General features: G+C 36.9%; 1 protein-coding gene and 1 pseudogene across 7 annotated transcripts in view; both read left to right on the forward strand.

Moving 5' to 3' along the window:
- The window catches only part of Eda (ectodysplasin A), a 397,427-nt gene that overhangs the window by 68,325 nt on the left and 307,772 nt on the right, over positions 1–21,330 (forward strand). The gene's annotated exons all lie outside the window — the stretch shown is intronic.
- LOC105997267 lies at positions 6,457–7,420 on the forward strand (annotated as a pseudogene).

Raw genomic sequence — 21,330 nt, forward strand, 5'->3', positions numbered from 1 at the left:
ATATATATATATATATATATATATATATATATATATATATATATATCCTCTTCAATACTATTTATCTCAATATTAATACCCAAAGCATTATTTCTACCTATGACTTATTTTCTGAACTCCAGACTTTATTATTATCTCATTATTTACATTGCTGCTAATGGTTCCCATGGCCTTGTGCATGCTACACTATGGCTCGACTACTGAGCTACATCTCCAACCCAAATGGTATACATTTATAATTTACGTGTTAAAGTTTTCTGTGTAATATATCACAAACAATTCTGTTTTTTCATCTTCTTTATGATGTTCAAAATGCTCAAACATTTCAGTAATTTACTATTTTTTTTTGCTAATGCTGGCAACCTTGCAATATACATCCACCTGTGTTTATATTTTGTTTACCTTGTCTTTTGGTGAGACTTTTTATAAAGATAAATTCCAAGGCATAAGATTACCAGGCAAAAAGTATGAGAATTTGTTCTCTGGTGAGCTTATTGAGAAATTGTATACCTTCTGACTTTATGTCATGACTACTTCTCTAATTAAAAGCCCTGGAATTTGGCTCCTGCCTTTACTACTTCAGGCAAACACTTCTGAAAGGTTACCAGTGGCTTATTTACCAAATACTCATTCTGAATTTTAGGAACCTCTTAACTTCTCTTTCAACACGTAACTGTTTGACAACCACCTTCCTGAAATTTCCCTATGTTGGCTATATGAGTGATGTTATTTTAGTTCTCTTTCCATATCCTGCACTGATAATCTTTCTTGAATGACCTAAATATAGTCTTTTTCAAGGTTCTGTGTTATCCCCTTCAATCCTATTTTTCTTTCTATTAATACCCAAAACATCATCTTCTTTCCTAAGCTTCAGACTTTTATTACTTTGATCTCACCACATATACTCAGCATGTCTAAAAATGAAATAAAATCTACCTACCAAATCAATTCACCTGTTCTGTTTCTGATACTGAAAAAACTATTCCTAGATTTTCATTCTGCATCATAGACTATGGAGATATTTTGATCCTTTCTCTTAGCTACAACTATTCTATCAGTTGTCCTGTTATGTGAATTCTAATTTTTATGTGATTATAGATTCAGTTACTCATTTGACAGATGTTTATGGAGAACTACCACGTGTTAGGTACTATTCTATAGCCCCAAAGCTAGAGCAGTGAGCGCAGAAGACAACAGAACCAGTGGTTCCAGCCTGTAATCGTAGCTATTCAGGAGGATTATGGCTCAAAGCCTTCCTGGACAGGAAAGTTTGTGAGACTCTTATCTCAATTATGCAGCAAAAAGTTGGAAGTGGAGCTGTGGTTCAACTGGTAGAGCGCTAGCCTTGAGCACAAAAGTTCAGGTACAGCACCCAGACTCTGAGTTCAAACTCCAGAACTGGAAAAAAAAAGCAAACAATCCCCCCTGATTACATAATGGCTCTGTTTCTCATTGTCCTTTTGGGCAGTTTAACCTCTCAATTTTCTGTCAGTAAAACAGAGATCATAGCAACAACTTTATAGAGATGCAGTTTATAGATATGTAATTAAACAGTTCCTGACACGTGATAGGCGCTCAAATTTGTGAGCTGTTATTATCAGTGCTACTATTGTTTATTTATTATCTCTTTGTATTCTCATTGTACTTTCAGGCCCAAGAGGGTAACGATCTTTCTTATTTTTTGTACTGCCCTACCCTAGTACCTACAATAGTGCCTAACATGTAATAAATATTTAGTATTTGCAGAGTGCATGATTGCAATTTCCTCCATCAGAGAAATCTCCTGCCTCTTTCCCTTATTCTCTTTTTTAAGAACCTGTCCAAACTACAAGGCTCATCATGCATGACGTTTATTCTATGGAACACTGTGATTTTTTGATCCTTATTCCCAAACTAACTTTAGGCCCACATTTCTTTGAACTCCTATAATATCTTGTTTATGCCTGTGTGACATGCTTTACTTTTTGTTGCCTTTCATCTTAGTCATTTATATCAAATCTTGCTTACTAGATATTATGGTCTTAAAGCACGGACTGTGTCTTCCTCATTATTCTCTCCTCTATAGTGGTAGTATAACGCCTCGAACATGGTGTATACTCCATAAACATTAGCTGATTGAATTGGATTGAATTTGTAATACTATTTATATACTTAGTTTTATATGAATTTTTAGATTTCTGAGTCATGCTTCCAAAGTATTAAATCTCTGTACAATTTATTTCTTAGATATCCTAAGTGTTCAAGCTTAGAAAGACAATACTTTTATCTGAAATTTCAGAAGCACATTTGTCTTAGCCAAACCCTGTTCCAATTGCCTAAGGACTTCATACCAAAATCACAAAATTGTTCGAGTATATGAAGGGGAGGAGGTTTGCCAAATATGGTATTTATACAGCTGGAATTTAGTGATCCAATAATGTCTGACCTAAAAAAGAACATACATGGAGAAAAAAGACTGTGCAGATAAAAAATGTCTTTTATGCACCACAAATAAGGGAAACCATGCAACCTGTGTTTCTCTGGGTCAGGCTTACTTCATTTAATATAATTTTTCCAAGTTTTTCCATTTCCTTATGAATGGTACAATATCATTCTTCTTCATGGAGAAGTAGGATTCCATTGTATATATACTGCATTTTCTCGATCCATTTGTCCACTGAGGGGCATCTGGGCTGATTCCATATCATGGTTAAGGTAAAGAATGCTGCAATGAACATGTTTGTGCTGGTCATTTTAGTATGGCCTTGTGTGTTCCCTATTGGATAAATACCCAGGAGTAAAATTGCTCAGTTATAGGGAAGGTCTATGTTTAGTCTTTTTAGGACCCTCCATACTGATTTCCAGAGTGGTTCAACAAGTTTATATTCCCACCAACATGTAATAGAGTTCTCTTTTGGCCACATACTCACCAGCATTTGTTGTTGCATTGGGTTGTATGCAAGTGGTTGCAAATGAATTAACTAAAGTATAATAGATTTTATTAAGAGTGCAAATAATATAATTCTTTAGAAAGACCAAGTCAAAGCCCAACAAAACAAGTACCAGAAAAATGGATACTTGCAAGAGGGGTCATGGCCAAGGGAAGGGGATAAAAGAATGAAGGAGGGAAGGGGATAGAATGCAGACAAGAATTTATAGTATACAGTATTACCACAAAATTGGGAACTATAAGGGAAGGAGTCAAAGGAGGGTGAAGATGTTGAAGGGATGACACAGATCAAGATGCATTGTGTACCTAAACTATTTTGTTAAATGATGAAGAAAATTAATTACATAACCTAAAAATTAAGAAAGTGAGGACTGGGAATGTGGCTTAGTGGTAGAGTGCTTGCCTAGCATGCATGAAGCTCTGGGTTCAATTCCTCAGTACCACATAGACAGAAAAGGCTGGGATTTGTGCTGTGGCTCAAGTGGTATAGCACTAGTTTTGAGCAAAAGAAGCTCAGTGACAGTGCCCAGGCTCTGATTTCAAGCCCCAGGACTGGCAAAAAAAAAAAAGAAAGTGAGGGAAGGTGTGGTTTGGTAGGGGTGGGTGAGAAAGTTGAAAGGAATGACATTGATTAAGGCACACTCTACTCATAAACTGCCCTGTTGAATGGCAACTCCTTTGTACAACTACTTAAACATAATAAAAATATTCAAAAATATTCAAAAATCCATACACTTAAGCTCATGCTTAAGTGTAAACTCCTTGAATGCTCACTCTGTATTTTTCTGTATTTACTCATCATTATACTTCAGTCATGATGATAGAATTTCCTCTTCCACAGCTGTGGAGAAGCAGTTTAGAAATATTAAAAAGGCTCATAGAGGATAGTAGGAAGCGTAGGTCACCAGCTCACTCTAAGGGAAAAAAAAGCTAAAAAATTACAAAAACAGGCCAAGAACTCACAGCAGTATGGGCCCAATAGCCCTATATTGCTTATGTAGGCCTTGAAGGCACCAATATGTTATAGCATGGCACAGTAATTAATGTTCACAATAATGACCCAAATTCATCCTCAAACTATTAAATTGTGATCATCCCCCAATTACAGTGATGATAATAATCCACAAGATTAAATTACAAATGGTTTTGTGCATAAAGTCATAAACCCTTAACTAGCTGGGCAATTTGAATAACTCATTCCTGAGTCAGAATCCAGCTTCTCCTGTAGTCAGTTCATACCTTTCTGTTACCACCTCTCCAACAAGGATTGAAATGCAAGAGTGAGGTAGTACATCCATAAAAATGAATTGTCCATTCACACTACATTTATAACATAGGAAATACGATTATAGAACAGATGTTGACTGATTGAAATGCTGTATGCTCAATCATGTTAGTGTTTATTTGATAAAGAATGCCATTTGTTTAGCTTTGCTCATTTATTCGGTGACTATGGCCTAAAATTTTATTAGATGCTGTATAGTTGTATATCTCTGCCCGATAGAATGATGAGGAAATCTCAGCTTGAGGAAGCTTGGATAAGAAGTTTGAGCTTTTTAGCTTTGAGAGTGAAGACTGAAAGACAGTTTCTGAAGGTTTTCAACTTTATTTTTATATTTTTATTTTATGCCAGTACTCGGGCTTGAACTCAGGGCCTGGTCACTTTCCTTTAGCTCCCATCTCCGCTTCTAGGTTTTTGCTGATGAATTGGAGATTAGAGTCTTATAGACTTTATTAATGTACCAGCTGGCTTCAAATCTTCATCCTAAGATCTTAGACTCCTGAATAGCCAAGATTATGGGCATGAGGCACTGGCATTTAGCTGTTTTTCAACTTCAAACATCTTTGTTTTGTTGTATTTCATTTATGTATGGGTGGCAGAATACAGACGTGACTAATAGTCTGGCAGTATTCATTACTTGTTTAACTTTATTCCAAAAATTTGCATAACTGCAAGTTGTTTTTTTTTGTGTGTGTGTTCAGTGACTACTCAGGGAGAGCATGAACCAAGAAAATTTTCTGGAATGGAATCATTTACAATTGATGTGTTTCTGAATAATGGAGAAAACTAAAATTAAATTTAAAAAGTACTGTGGCACCAAACAGTTCCTGTATTTGAAATAAATTATTCAACTAATTTTTTTCTTCTCCCTTGGAGCCGGTTAGCAAATGTCTTTCATGTGGTAGCAAGATTACAGCAAATGATTTCATGGGAACATTTATCCAAATGTTGTATTTTATTAGCTGATAATATCTAGGCCTTTATGATACAGAAACTAGTGCAATAAAATGTGAATGAATCAATTTAGGTGGTAGATAATTTGGGATAGTCATTTCAAACCTTGGATTAGTGGGGACATCTAGAAATAACATCTCATGTCATCTTGTAGTATTGTATAATTCATATTATAGTGAAATAGATGTTGAAAATTAAGATCTTAAGAAAAATAGTTTGGAAAGAATTTTTTATTTTTAAGAATAAGTATGTTTCTAATATCCCTTACTCCACTTAAATATTCTGTGTATAGTTTGCTCTCTTAATAAAGGCAAAAATGGCATTGTAATGGCTGATGCAGATTAAAGATTATTCAATTCAGGCTTTGCATGGTAACACATGCCTGTGATCTCAGCACTGCCTGTAATTCTAGCCATTTGAGAGGCCAAGGCAAGAGAATTAAAGTTTGAGGCTGGTGTGGACTACTGACCGGTCAAGACCCTGTCAGAAAACCACATAAAACCAAACCAGGGCTGGGAAGGTGGCTCAGTGGTAGAGCGTTTGCCTTGCATGCATGAGGCCCTGGGTTCGATTCCTCAGCACCACATAAGCCAAAGGAAAAAAGCCTGAAGTGGCCCTGTGGCTCAAGGGGTAGAGTGCTAGCCTTGAGCTGAAGAGCTGAGGGACATGGCCCAGGCTCAGAGTTCAGGCCCCATGACCGGACCCCCCCCAAAAAAAAAACAAAAAAAACTAAACCAAAATAAATTCAGAGTTGTAAAACTCTCTAATTTGCACTGAAGACAATTCAAAGAAATGTGGTATCAAGCAAGTAAAAATAGTAAGTTATGCAGCATTATGAGTTTTAAAAATAATCTATGAATTCACTTTGAAAAAAATTAAGTGATTTTAAAGACAAAAAGTTCAATGCATGTTAACACATATAGTATCTTTTTTTTTTTTTGTCAGTCGTGGGGCCTGAACACTCTTGGCCTGGGTGCTGTCCCTCAGCTCTTCAGCTCAAGGCTAGCACTCTACCACTTGAGCCACAGCACCACTTCCCACTTTTTCTGCTTATGTGGTGCTGAGGAATCGAACCCAGGGCCTCATGCACGCAAGGCAAGCACTCTACCACTGAGCCACCTTCCCAGCCCACATATAGTATCTTAATCATAAATAAGATTAGTGCTTTCCCAAAATAATTCTTCAAGGAAACGACATCTCTTTTTTTGCAAGTATACAATGGTAAAGAGTGCAGATCAAACAGCCCCGCGCTGCAGTGAAGGAAGCCAGGCTTAACCAGACGCGCTTGGTTATGTGGTGTTTGCTGGCGCGTGCCAGTGTGCTGCTCCTCCGTGTGCCCTGGTCAGATTCTTAGAGACAGCCGCTCCCGCCAGTGTGGGCTCAAGATGCTACTTCCAGTGCCATGTTTTGAAGATGTTTCTATTCCTGATAAACCCAAGCTTAAATCTGTTGAAAGGACACCCCTTGTCCCAAAAGTAAAAAAAGAACCTAAAAACTTGAAAGACATTTGGGGCCCTTCCACCGAAGCTACTGACTTCACAGAAGGCAATTTTGCAATTTTGGCATTGGGAGGTGGTTACTTCCATTGGGGCCATTTTGAAATGATGTGCCTGACAATCAACCTCTCTATGGACCCAAAGAACATGTTTGCTCGCTAGAGAATTCCAGCCCCTTTCAAGCCTATCACCCGCAAAGGTGTCGGGCAGCACATGGGTGGGAGGCAAAGGCGCGATCGATCACTATGTGACCCCCGTGAAGGCTGGCCGCCTCATAGTAGAGATGGGGGGGGGAGGTGGTGCTGTGAATTCAAAGAAGTACAGGGTTTCTTGGAGCAGGTTGCCCACAAGTTGCCTTTCCCAGTGAAGGCTGTGAGTCGCGAGACTCTGGACAAGATGCGAGAACTTCAAGAGGAAAGAGAAGGAAACAACCAAAACCCCTGGACCTTTGAGCGTATAGTCACCGCCAACATGCTGGGCATCTGGAAGGTGTTAAGCCCGTATGACTTGACCCAAAAGGGCCGATACTGGGGCAAGTTCTACTTGCCTGAACGCATGTAGCGACAGCACCGGAATACAGTACTAGCTACTGAGAGAAGGAATCTGCATTCTTATTCTCCACCTGCCCTCATGATCTTTGGGTGGCATTAACATGGTTTTCTTTGCAGGGGAGAAGGGGTATTCGGGCTTTGAACTCAGAGCCTTTTGCTTCCTACCACTGAGCTATGCCTCAGGGTCTAACCACTCACTGATTGCTGTTGAGCCCTTCAGAAATGAAAAATGATTTGTGAGAGCTCTTGATTCTTCTGGATTATAAAATAAATGTCTTCAGAGCTGAATAAAAAGAATGCAGATCTAGACCCCAGAAGTTTTTCCCAGTACTTCTTTTTAAAAAATCTGTATTGAGGTATCCACGTATCATACGTTTCACTAATATAAGGTGTATAATTCAACATTCTCTTTAGTGTATTCTGAAACTTGTGCACAAAGAAATCCAGTATCCATAAACAGTCACATCCCTTTGTCCCTGTTGCCCTCTGCACTCCAACATTTAGGGACCATTGATATACTTTCTGACTATAGATTTGACAATTCTGGGCTTTTCATTTAAATGGAAATCATATAACATGTGATCTTTTATGACTGAATTTTACTTAGCACAATATTTTCAAGGTTCATTTATATTATAGCAATGAATCACTACTTCATTCTTTTTATAGCTGAATGATTTTTCTATTATATAGGTATACCCCATTTATTTGGCCATTTGTTGATGGACATTGGCTTGTTTCCACTTTGGGATATGACGAACAATGCCTCTATGAACATGCGTGTACATTTTTTATTTAGAATCTGCATTCATTTCTCTTCAGATATGTTTCCATTCATAGTATGTTCCTATAAGTCGAACTGTTGAACCATATGATTAAGTCTATGTTTAACTTCTTAAAGAACTGCCAGACTATTTTTCAGAGTGGTTGCATCATATCGCATTCCCACAAACAAGTATGGATGTTCTAGCTACTCCACACTTCTTTTTCTAGAGACAGAGCCTTACTATGTACTCAGGTTAACCTCAACTTCTCAATCCTCCTGCTGCAGCCTCTCCCATGCTGGCATACATCATTGCACTGTTTATTCCATATCTTTTAATTAAGTTTTATTCATTCTAGTGAATCCAAACTCATAGTTCAGTTGTGGTTTTGGTTTTCTTTTTCCTGAAGCTAATGATGTTGAACTTCTTTTTATATGGATATTGGGTATTTGTATGTCTTCCTTCAATAAATTCCTATTCAAATCCTTTGCTTATTATCCAATTGAGCCATTTATCATTTCCTTCTCTAATTCTTTTTTTTTTTTTTGGGGTCCGGTCGTGGGGCCTGAACTCTGGGCCTGGGTGCTGTCCCTCAGCTCTTCAGCTCAAAGCTAGCGGTCTACCACTTGAGCCACAGGGCCACTTCCAGTTTTTTTCTCTTTTTTGCTTATGTGTACTGAGGAATCGAACCCTGGGCCTCATGCATGCAAGGCAAGCATTCTACCACTGAGCCACCTTCCCAGCCCCTTCCTTCTCTAATTCTAAGGGTTTTTTTAATTTTTATTTTTTGTGAACATACTGTACAGAGGGGTTACAATTACATGGGCAAGATAATGAGTACATTTCTTATCAAGCATTGCAGCCTCCTCCTTTGTTTACCCTTCACATCCCTTCTCAGCCTCCCCCCGTCCCCCCTCTAAGGTTTTTTATATTTTGGATTTTCTAAAGGTTTTATAGCTTTCACCATTATTTACTACTATACACCTTTTTTTTGGGGGGGGGAGTATGAATTGTTTTTGGAGACAGGGTCTATTTATACACTCCTGGTGGCCTTGAACTTGTGATCCTCCTCCCTCAGTATCCTGGATGCTAGGACCATAGGCATATGCTACCATACCTAGCTTGTGATCCATTTGTTTTTGGATTTCAGTTTTCTATGTGGTAGGAGGAAGATGTAAAATAAAATGTTATTCTTTTGCATGTGGATGAATATCTAGTTGTCCCAGGACCATTGGTTTGAAGACTATTTTTCCCCTATTGAATTGTCTTGGCATCCTTATTTTAAAAAAAAACTCTATTATTTGTTGTAAATGAGTTGATTTCTGGACTCTCAGTTCTATTCCATGGATCTCTCTCTCTCTCTATTTTTTTTTGGGTCTAGTCGTGGGGCCTGAACTCTGCACCTGGGCGCTGTCCCTCAGCTCTTCAGCTCAAGGCTAGCACTCTACCACTTGAGCCACAGCGCCACTTCCGGCTTTTTTCTTTCTGCTTATGTGGTGTTGAGGAATCGAACCCAGGGCCTCAGGCATGCAAGGCAAACGCTCTACCACTGAGCCACCTTCCCAGCCCTCCATGGATCTATATTAATATGCTAGATAACTGATCTATTTGTGTATCCTTATGCCAGTACTTCAACTGTCTTGATTACCTTCTGGTCCTTTTTGAAAGCAGAAAGTATGTGTCTTCTAACTTTGGTGCTCTTTGCCAAGATTGAGTTGACTATTCTATGTCCCTTGAATTTCCATATATGAATTTTCATCTTAACAATATTGTCTTTCAATCTATGAACATGGAGGTCTTCATTTATTTAGATATTTGCTTTCTTCAAAATATTTTGTAAATTTTAATATGAATTTTATACTTGTGGCTTAAATTTTATTCCTACATATTTTGTTTTATTTTTATGCTATTGTGAATGGAATTTTTGGTGGCTCTGGTGATTGAAGCTATGTTCCTGCAAATACTAAGCAGGCCCTTTATCACTCATCCAAACCTTCAACCCTGAAATTTTTTGAGGAATTGGGAATCAAATACTAGGCATGTACACTACTATTCAGCTACATCTTATTTCACTTTTAGTTTTATTTTTTCTTTTTTTCTTTAAGTAGTTGTACAAAGAGGTTCCCATTCTACAAAAGAGTACATGAGCACAAAGTGTCTGACATTGTCACCCATCTCTCCTAACCCATCCCTTCTCTCACTTTTTTTCTTTAATTGAGATTAGGTGATTACATAAATTTCACATATTTCATAATATTTTGGAATAGTGATACTTAGTTAAAGTCACAAACATATTTTAACCTTCACAAGGCAAATTGTCATTATCATGGTCTACACATTTTGTGAATTCTGTGAGCTTTGACAATACAAGTTATTTTTTCCACATGAGGCAATGTTTACATTTCTTCCTTTTGCTTAGTGTAGGCTGTTCCCAGTTATTCTGTTCCTCCTCCTGGCTTCCTTCGTTGTGAGCATATATCTACCATATATATGGTCAAGAACATAGAGTCATTTAGCAATCATATGACAAAATGGGTGGCTGTCCTTTGTTTCTTGAGCCCTGTTACTTTGTCATATCTTCTTGTATTTTGGCTTTAGCATCCACACATCAGAGAGACCATGTGCAGTTTGTCTCTCTGTTCTTGGCTTACTTCACTCAAAATAATCTGCTCTAGTTCCGTCCATTTCCCTGCAAATGCCATTTATTTTGTCATTTCTAATGCCTGCATAATATTCCATTATATATAGGTACCACAATTTTTGGATACACTCATCAGTAGTGGGGCACCTGGGTTGTTTCCAAATCTTGGCAATTGTGAAGACACATGGAGGAGCATGTGTCTTTGTATGCTGGTTCCTGTTATTCAGGGAAGATGCCTAGGAGTGGTATGGCTGGGTCATAGGGGAGGTCTATATTTAGCTCTCTGAGGTCCCTCCATACTGTTTTCCAAAGTGGTTGCATTAGTATACATTCCCACCAGCAATGCATTAGGGTTCTTCTCTCTCCGCATCCCCTCCAGCATTTGTTGTTGGCTGACTTTAGGATGTGGGCCATTCTGACTGGGGTAAGGTGGTATCTCCGTGTTGTTTTTATTTGCATTTCCTTTACAGCCAGGGATGATGAACATTTCCTCATGTGTTTCTTTGCCATTTTTATCTCTTCTGAGAAGTCTCTCTTTATTTCCCTTGCCCATTTCATGATTGGTTTGTTAGATTTGTGAGGGGTTAGTTTCTTGAGTTCCCTGTATATAATGGATATTAGACCCTTGTCTGATATTTTGCTGGTAAATATTTTTTCCAAATTCGTTGTCTTTCTTTCTAGTTTGCTTGCTATTTATTTGTCTGTGCAGAAACTTTTTATTTTAAGGTAGTCCCATTTGTCCAGTCTCTCTCCAATTTGTTGTGATCTTGGGACTCTGTTCAGGAAGTTCCTGCCTGTGCCTATAAGTTCAAGTACCTCTCCTACTCTGTCCTGCAGTAGTTTCAGAGTATCTGGCTTGATGTGAAGGTCTGTAATCCATTTTGAGTTGATGTTAGTTCATGGTGACAGGCTAGGTCTACTTTTAGTTTTCTGCATGTGGCCACCCAGTTTTCCCAGCACCAATAGTTGAAGAGGTTATGATTCTTCCACTGTACGTCTTTGGCTCCTTTGTCAAATATCAACTGACTGTACGTATGCGGCTTTATTTCTGGGTCCTCTAGTTTGTTCCATTGGTCTTCAGGTCTCTTTTTGTGCCAGTACCAAGCTGTCTTTGTTATTATGGTTCTATACTTGAATTCCGGTATTGTGATCCCTCCTGCTTTGTTTAGTTTTAGTTTTTAATTGTTTATTGCATGTATAAAGACATAGGTAATTTTATATTGGCCTTGTGTCCTTCAAAATAACTTGAATAGTTTTTTATAAACAAAAGTTGTTTTTTAAAAACAATTGTGAATTAGCTAGTTTTTACCTATATAATGTGTTACATCATCTGCAAAATAGTTTTACTTCTTTCTCTCCAAAGTGAATGTCTTTAATGTCTGTTTATTGCTTAATTTTATAGGTAATAACAATGTGTGTCATAACAGGAAATGTTCTTTTATTGTTAGAGGAAAAACATACAATCTTTTTATCATTTAGTATGATAATAGTTTTGACTCTTTCCTAGATACCTTTTATTGAGGTGAAGAATGTCCATTCCTTTCTTAGTTTGTTAAATATTTTATCAAGAGAAGAGAGAACATAACTTTTAAAATCAGAGTCTCACCAAGTAGCCCAGGCTGACTTTGGAACTAATGAGCCTCCTGTCTCAGTGCTGGGATTATAGGTATGCACTACCATGGCTGGCTAATGATACTGAATCTTATCAACATGTGTATGTATCTTTTGAGATGTTAATGGATTTTCCTCATATTCTGTTCATATAGTTTATACATTATATGTTGATTTTCTGATATTAAATTGACCTTGTAATCTTACATAAATTGTACTAGGTCATCGTGTATAATTCTTTGCTGAATTCAATTTTAAAGTGTTTTGTTGAAGATTTTTTACTATTATGAGAAATATTGGTCTTCAGTTTTCTTTGTAATGTCTTTGTCTGATTTTGGTATTAAGGCAATACCTAAATCATTGATTTAGTCAGGGGATATTTTTTCCTCGTTATTTTTTTTTCTTTTTTATGGTAGTAGGTTTGAACTTAGAACCTTGTACTTTTACTCTACTACTTGATCCATGATGCCAGCGCTTTGTGCTTTTATTATTTTTTGAATAAATTTCCCCTGGGCTGGTCTCCTTGGCAAGCCTTTTACCAAGGTATGATGATAGTCATGTACCACAATGCCCAGCTTTTATGCCTGGGCTGGCCTTGAATTACAGTCTTCCTGATCTTGAGTAGCTAGGATTACAGGTGTGGGTATTACCATCTCTTGATATTTCTTTAAAGTTAATGAAGGATGGATTTTTTGGTGTGTGTGTGTCGGTCCTGGGTCCTGAACTCTGGGCCTGGGTGCTTTCCCTCAGCTCTTCAGCTCAAGGCTAGCCCTCTACCACTTGAGCCACAGCACCACTTCTGACTTTTTCTGCTTATTTGGTGCTGAGGAACCAAACTCAAGGCCTCATGCAGGCAAGGCAAGCACTCTACCACTGAGCCACCTTCCCAGCCGAAGGATGGGTTTTAATTGTACAATTTTACTGTAATTAATCAGCGAAGCCATCTAAGGTTAGCTCTTTCTCCTATTAGCATACACTAAGGTTTCCTTGTAATATTTCCATATATGCATACAATGTACTTGGATTAAATTAATCCCATCTATATTACTCTTTTTTATCTTCCCTTATCACTTTGGTGATTATTCTATTTTCATACAAACCTAGGTTTTTCTTTGTGAGCAATTTTTGGATTGTAATCTAATCTTTGTTTTAAGTCTATCTGTACTTTCTGTTTCTTCCTAAATCTATTTTGGTAGTTTTTGTTTTCTTAGAAAAATTTCCATTTCATTTCAGTTATCTATTTGTATGCATACAATTCCTCAGATTATTCCATCAAAATCTTTGCTAGATCCTTAGTAAGTAATGATCTCACTTGGATTCCAAATTTTAGTAATTGGACTCTTCATCATTTTCCCATTAAATATTCAAGAATATATTTTCTCTTCTTTCTTAACAGTACTGGGAATTGAACTAAGGGTTTCAGGCTTGTTAGGCCAGAGCTCTCTTGCTGAGTTATAGCTACAATTCTTTTATACATTGGCTGTTTTTTAGATAGGATCCTACTTCCTGTCTGGGCATATGCTTGGACTATGATCCTCCTGTTTTATTTTTACTACTCACTGTAGCTGAGATGATAAGTGCATGCAATCATTCCCAGTTTCTTCCATTCAGTTGGAATCTCATGAACTTTTCTGCCTGGGCTGACTTTGAACCTCTATCTTCTCAATCTCAGCCTCCCACATAGTTCAGATGACAGGCATGTGGCACTACACCCAGTTATTGAGAATGGATCTCATAAACTTTTATGCCCAGGCAGGCTTCAGACCATTAGCTTCCTTATCTCAATATCCAAGTAGCTAGGGTTACAAGCATGAGCCACCAGAGCCTGGATATTTTCTTTTTTCTTGAATGCAATCATTACCTTTCAGGTAACTTTAATATTTTTATAGAAATTCTTATCTTCTAATGAACTTTTATGAACTTCATGATAATTTAGTAATACTATAAATAATGAACAATCATAAGTAAATAATAAATAAATGCAAAATTATCAAAACCCCTTTGAGTTGTGGCATACAGTTTATTTAAGCAAAGAAAGGATATCTGATCCATTTTTACTTTTTACTAAAAGTTTCTTGATCCTGTTGTTAGCATTTACATTCTCCCTGTTCTAAGTATCCTCTGGCTTAACTTTGTCTATAGGTGGGTACCTTTATTGCTTGCCAATAATTTGAGGAAATAAAAATTTTTTTCTTATAAACATTTGAGTAATGAAAAATGACACCTCTTTGGAAATAGGAATTGAATGGTCTTGTCTCATGTGAGCCAAGACATGAACTCAATATTTGGCCTAGATTGTTTTCATTTTTTCTGCACAGGAAGAAAATTTGATGGTGCCTCACTTCACATGTGCCTGACAGGCTATTATAGAATGACCCCCATCACTGACTTCACCTTATGGATGATATGTACAGTAAGAACAATTGACATGACAAAAATAAGAATTAATTATTAGGTTACAACAAGTCATCTGTAGCCTAACACAAGTAGATCATGAAATATTAGATTTTATCAATAATTCTATCATTGAAGTCCTCCATTCTCCAGGGTCCATGTCTGTAGAATTTCCCAGAACAACCTTTTATCTTCACTAGATCCTTAACTCCAACCAGAAGATATGCTCCCCCACCATGAAATATAGTTATATTTTCTTTTTTCTCTGTAATGAGACATAGTTTAGTTATTTTCATGATCTTCAAGTAGTTGTACAAAGGAGTTACTATTTAACAAAGCAGTTTATGAATACAATATACCTTGATCACCATCATTCCTTTTTTTTTTTTGCCAGTCATGGGGCCTGAACTCTGGGCCTGGACACTGTCCCTCAGCTCTTCAGCTCAAGGCTACTGCTCTACCACATGAGCTACAGCACCACTTCTGGCTTTTTCTGCTTATGTGGTGCTGAGAAATCAAACACAGGGCCTCATGATGCAAGGCAAGCACTTTACCACTGAGCCACCTTCCCAACCCACTATCATTCCTTTCAATATTTTATGATTGCTTTCTCTTCCCATCCACTATTAATTTGAGACATAGGGTTTAGAAACACATAATATCCCTTGGAAAACATATTTTTATCATTTTGGCAACATGTTTTAAAGTTCTAATATTTTAACATAATAAGTTAATTTAATTTGAACAGTGAAATAGGTTACAAATTAAATAATTGCTTAGAGGACACCACAAGGTATTTTTGAGAGAATTTAATATTTATCTCACCTAACCAGAAAAAGTAAGCTATTTCATATAATAAATCATTGCTATATTTAAAATAGTAATTAGAAAAGACAAAAATTATATTCTATCATTACAAATTTAAGGAAAATATTTTAAAAGAAAAATCACGGAGAAAATAAAACAAATTTTCTTAGTAGAATAATATATATTTCAAATATACATATCATTTTATTTTAATACAACATAAAAAAACAAACTGAAGTAGAACTTCAAAAACATCAAATGTTTGCTACCATTTTTAGGTAATAGGGAATGCATCTTCTCATTTTTAGTAGTTTGATGCTTAAAGCAAAATTGGATGATTCAAAAATTAAGTAATTGAATAATGTACAATTTAAGTATATAGAAAACCAGCAACATTTTGCAAAGATGTTTTAGTTTAGCCATTCCACTTTCGTTTAATGTATGTTATCTTTTTTTCCCTGTAGTTCTAGCTTATTTGTAAAATTTGTAAGGAAAATGCCTGTTTTAAAGCCAGGTGCCGGTGGCTCACACCTGTAATCCTAGCTACTCAGGAGGCTGAGATCTGAGGATCACGGTTCAAAGCCAGCCTGGGCAGAAAAGTCTGTGAGACTCTTATCTCCAACAAACCACTAGAAAACCGGAAGTGGCGCTGTGGCTCAAGTGGTAGAGTGCTTGCCTTGAGCTGAAGAGTTCAGGGATAGCGCCCAGGCCCAGAGTTCAAGCCCCACGGCTGACCAAAACAAAACAAAAAAACAAACCTGTTCTGAAATTATAGTTATATTTTCTAAATGGATAAAAATTCATTCTCAAGCAACTTGTTTTAGGCAGTTTATTCATTTTTAATTAAAAAAATTTTATTGTCAAGGTGATGTACAGGGGGGGTTATAGTTATATAAATAAGGTAATAAGTACATTTCTTGTCAAACTTATTACCCCTTCCCTCATTTTTCTCTGTTATCCCTCTCTCCATCCCCCCTTAATTGTACAGATTATATCCAACATACTGTCTTGTGTGTATTGCTGTTGCATTGGTTCCCCCCTTGTCCTTTTTCTCACCATTCTGTTGTCCCCCTTCCTTTCCCTAGTTCAGATATATCCCCTGTTGTCACTGTATTTGATTTTGGTATCCTGGTAAGGTATATAGTTTATGCATTTTATTAGCAATGTAACCTTGAGGAAATGATTTAACGTGTTTGAAGTTCAGAGGGTTTTCTTTTTGTTGTTAATTCTTGTTGGCAGTACTGGGGTTTGAACTCAGGCATTTTTTTCTTTTGCTTTGTACTACTTGAGTTGTACCTATAACCCTTTGTGCTTTAGTTTAAAGGTAGGGTCTCACTTTTATTGAGACCTGACCTTTGATCCTTCCATGATTCTCCCATCTCTGCCTTATACGTAGCTAAAATTACAGCTATCTATCACTATGCCTGGCCCAAGAAGCTCAATTTTAACATGTATAAAATGTGCATGGAAAAAAAATAAAATATGCATGGTATAACAGGGTATTTGTGAAAGTTTGATAAGGTATTATATGTAAACTGCTTAACACAGTACCCAGCTTATTGTAAAGAATCTCAAAATAATTCCCTGGGATACATTTGGTTGTTAAAATTTTGTTGACAGCATTTGAAATTTCTAGGTTTGGAATATTTGAATCAAAATTTCTTTCTTTTTTTTCAGATTTGTACCAGTTAAGTCACTGTTGGTAGCAAACCCTGCTTTTCTCCTACCTTTCTATTGAAACTAGCTCTTCCATTGTTGTCTTTCTTAGTTTAGCTTCTGCCAAGCCATGAATGCAAGAACATATATTCTGTTATCACTCCACAAAATTCTGCTATGTCCCAGTTAACATTTCCTACTTGCCTGGAGTAGAGTGGATCCCAATTAAAGCAAGCCAAATATCTTACCCAAAGAAGACACTGTTTCTTGGCACAGTGTTGATTTTTTGTTTATTATTATTATTATCATCTTTAAGTAGTTGTACAGAGGGCTTTCAGTTCCACATGACAGTTTATTAGCACAATACGTCTTGATTATTGTCACTCCATTCATGGTTCTCCCCTATATCTCTCCCAACCCTACCCTGGCACATTGATGTGATAGCAGAAAATAACTCATAACAGATGAAGAGATTCTTAGATTATAACAAGTTAGAGATTTACATCTGCTTTGTTAACATTAACAAAGTATTTTTATAGATCCCAAAGCTCTTATATGTAGTTAATTTATGACAAGTATCATTTGATGTAATCTTCACAACAGTCCCTAGAAGTATATGCCATTGTTATCTGCATTTTTACAAATGTGGAGACATATGGAGAGGTTAAACTACTGCCTAGATTTACATCACTGAGAATTGGCAGATTTAGCTTTCAAGCAGAAGTCTAGATTCTAGAACTGAATTCTTTATAATATTATAGAATGACTCTCATACATTGTGAGTATACCTTCTAGAATAGTCCTGGAAGACTATGTTTCATTCTGCCTGAATTCCCTTCTCTTTCCCTTTCCCTTTTCTTTTCCTTTTCCTTTCCCCTCCCTCCCTCCCTCCCCTCCCTCCCCTCCCTTCCTTCCTCTCCCTCCCTCCCTTCCCCTCCCTCCCTCCCTCCCTCCCTCTCTCCCTTCCTTCCTTCCTTCCTTCCTTCCTTCTTTTGTTAATATTAGGATTTAAACTCAAGACTTGCTCAGCTTTATTGCTTGGGTTTCTACCACTTGAGCCATGCCTCTGGTAACATGTTACTGGTTAATGGGTGATTGAGTTTCAGTTTTCTGCCTGGGCTGGCTTTGAATCAAGATTCTCTGGATCTCAGTCTCCTGAGTAGCTAGGATGACAGGTATGAGCCACAGGGACCTGGCCTAACTTTCTTCAGGAATAATTACTGTTTTCTTGAGGTGGTTCTTTTGATTATTTGACAAATTTAGTAGTTAATGAGAATGATGTTGGGATAAAGTATGATTCCTTGTAACAATAATACCAATACAATCATGGATTGTTACAATAGGAGGGTCTTAGAGATTGTGTGAATCATGCCCTGAAGTTACCAAGGAGAAATTTAGTCTAATTAGAGGAGAGATGAACAAGATAATATAGGACATCCAGAAATTTTGCTTTTCAGGAGCTTCTGGAACATTTTTAGATAAATATTTTTAATATTTAAAATAGCACTTATGATTCCTCTTAAATTTACTTCTGTGTCAAATATCCACCATTGTTTCATTTCTTTCTTAAATGAATACTTTTCAGGCTTTTTGAGAATCTAGAAATCTTTGTTGTAACCTTGCCCCACCTGCTTATTTCCTCTTTTAAAATGTAGCACACAGAACTGAAACCCAATACTTCAGAGATTATTTATCCAACCCAACCTTTCTTTAATTCAGTTATTATACTTCTATTAGGATAGACTAAGATTGTCACAGACTTTTCTTTTTAGTAACTATTTCATTGCCTGGTAGACAGATCAAAGGAACCATTTTTTTTCAGACAGGAGGCATATTTGTAATCATGATTCTGAACATCAATTCAACATTTGTTTTCTTTAGCTCTGTCTATTCACACGCTAGTATCCTCAGTAATCTATTTGCTTAGAGAACTGGCAGAATGGACAGATTTGCTGGAAAAAATAAATGGCAGTCATAATTATATACTAGATATTTTTGTTCCTATACCTACATGCTTAGATTTGCTTAGTTAATTGATAAGTACATTTCTGACATTTGCTGTTCAGATCTTATTTAGGTACACTACCTCATAGACCATTGACTTGAATAGAATTGTAAAGCCCATCTTTACATGAAACCTAGGTGATAAAAAATTTTTCTTCCCAAGGAAAACTAATGATACTCCTGAGTTAAATGAAAATGGCTTAACCTGGAAATCAAGAATGAATTGCTTCCTCAGTGTTGTTCTTCTCTGCTCTTTGGTAGAATAGGAAAGGGTATCAACAGGAAAGGCTGTAGGAGTCAGAGCATTGACCTATGGCTGACCTGTCATATTGTTAAAGCAAAAAGAAATTTCAGAGTGAAGAAAGGATTGGTTTTTATTGGAATTTAAATACCACTGCTTGTCCTTGAATGATTCAGGACCAATTTTTAAAGGAGAAATCTTGAGGAATAGGAAGAAAGAACTAAAGATTGAAGTTTTTTTGTTTTACTACATTTTGCATGATACCAGGATTATCTAGTCACATTGACACATACTGATTATATAATACATAAATGCCTACTTGTTATAATATGTAGAAAAGTATCATTTACAAACATTTACACACATGAACACACAAATGCCAGTACTGAGGCTTGAATTCAACAATTCAGGATAGCCTGAATACGATCCCTTAGTGGTTTTTTTTTTTTTTTTTGCTCAAGATTAGCACTTTATGACTTGACCCATAGCTCCACTTTTGGGTTTTTGCTGGTTAATTAGAGAATTGCAGGGGGTTTTCTTCCTGGGCTGCCTTTGAACTAGGATTCTCCTATCTCAGCCTCCTGAGTAGCTAGGAATGCAGGCGTAAGCCATCTGGGACTGTCTACATCTTTAGTATTTTGTCTTTGAAAACTTCAGTTCCCTAGATTGTCCTTTCTGCATCTCTGTTTCCATAAGTATGAGACAGGACAGTAAGAGGAAGGAGGATGTGCCCTAGCCTCCCAGTCATCTCTAGAAATGTCTTTTGTCTCCACCTCTTTTAGTGCTTTAAAGTCCTTTTGGAAACTCATGCATACAATAACTTTTGTAAATGGCTGTTATATGTATATGTGTTTGATATATTTATATTCTCTATTAGACTATAATTGCTTTGAGGTTAGAGTCTAGGTGATTTTTTTGTTGTTGGTCATGGGGCTGGAACTCAAGTCCTGGCACTATCCCTGAGCTTGTTTGTGCAAGGTCAGTGCTCTACCACTTTGAGTCATGGCTCTACTTCTGGTTTTCTGGGAGCTAATTGGAGAAAAGAGTCTCATAGACTTCCCTGCTCAGGCTGGCTTTGAAACATGAATCTCAGATCTCAGCCTCCTGAATAGCTAGGATTACAGGTGTGAGCTGTCGGCATGCAGCTAAGTTTTTAAATCTTTCATAAACTTCATAGTTCCTAATCTGGTGCTTACATATTTAATAATCAAATATTTATGGTAACATGTTAATGGTTTTTAAATTGTTATTTTATCTAATATCTGGTGGTAGAACAGCAGGAATTTATTTGTGCATATGAGACTGCTTGGATAAGCAGAAAAAAGGAAAGATGAATTAAGTGTACTTGACAAGAGAAGAGCTGAGTTTAGGAAACACAAAGAAATGAAAAAATTATGTGGATGGCTTTAACTTTAAGTAGAAAAGCATCAATGACTATTTTAAGCAGTCAGAGAACGAGAGAGCTGAATGACAGGATTCTTGGAGATAAGTGAAAAATGGCTTGATTAGGAACAGTAACAATGTTGAAGAAGAAGAAATTTAGAAGAAATGGGAGCAGTGAGCAGACAGTCAATGTAAGAGAGTGTATAAATCACAAGACTTTTTAATAATTTTTATTTTTTCAGTGGGCTAGAGGAGTAGCTCAGTAGTAGAATTGTCTGCCTAGTAAGCCCAAGGCCCTGAATTCAAACATGAGTATTATAAAGAAAATTGTTTGTAGTAGCTTGGTGTGATGGCCAGTGCATGTAATCTCAGTAATCAGGAGGCAGAGGCTGGAGGACAGTGAGTTTGAGGCCAGGCTGTGTCATATAGTGAAACATTCTATGAATTGCCACTTCCTTGATGTCATGGACCATATCTTACATTTGAAAGTGTCTGGTGTATTAAAAAATCTCACAACATGTCCCTCCCCCACAGTATAACCCCTGCTTTCACTATATTTGATGTCAGTATAACTTGTGGAGGAGATGGGGAAAAACCAGTTGTTTAAGGATACAGGT

Source organism: Dipodomys ordii, unplaced genomic scaffold (genome assembly GCF_000151885.1).
Source record: "Dipodomys ordii isolate 6190 unplaced genomic scaffold, Dord_2.0 Scaffold142, whole genome shotgun sequence".
In the NCBI taxonomy this organism is placed as follows: domain Eukaryota; kingdom Metazoa; phylum Chordata; class Mammalia; order Rodentia; family Heteromyidae; genus Dipodomys; species Dipodomys ordii.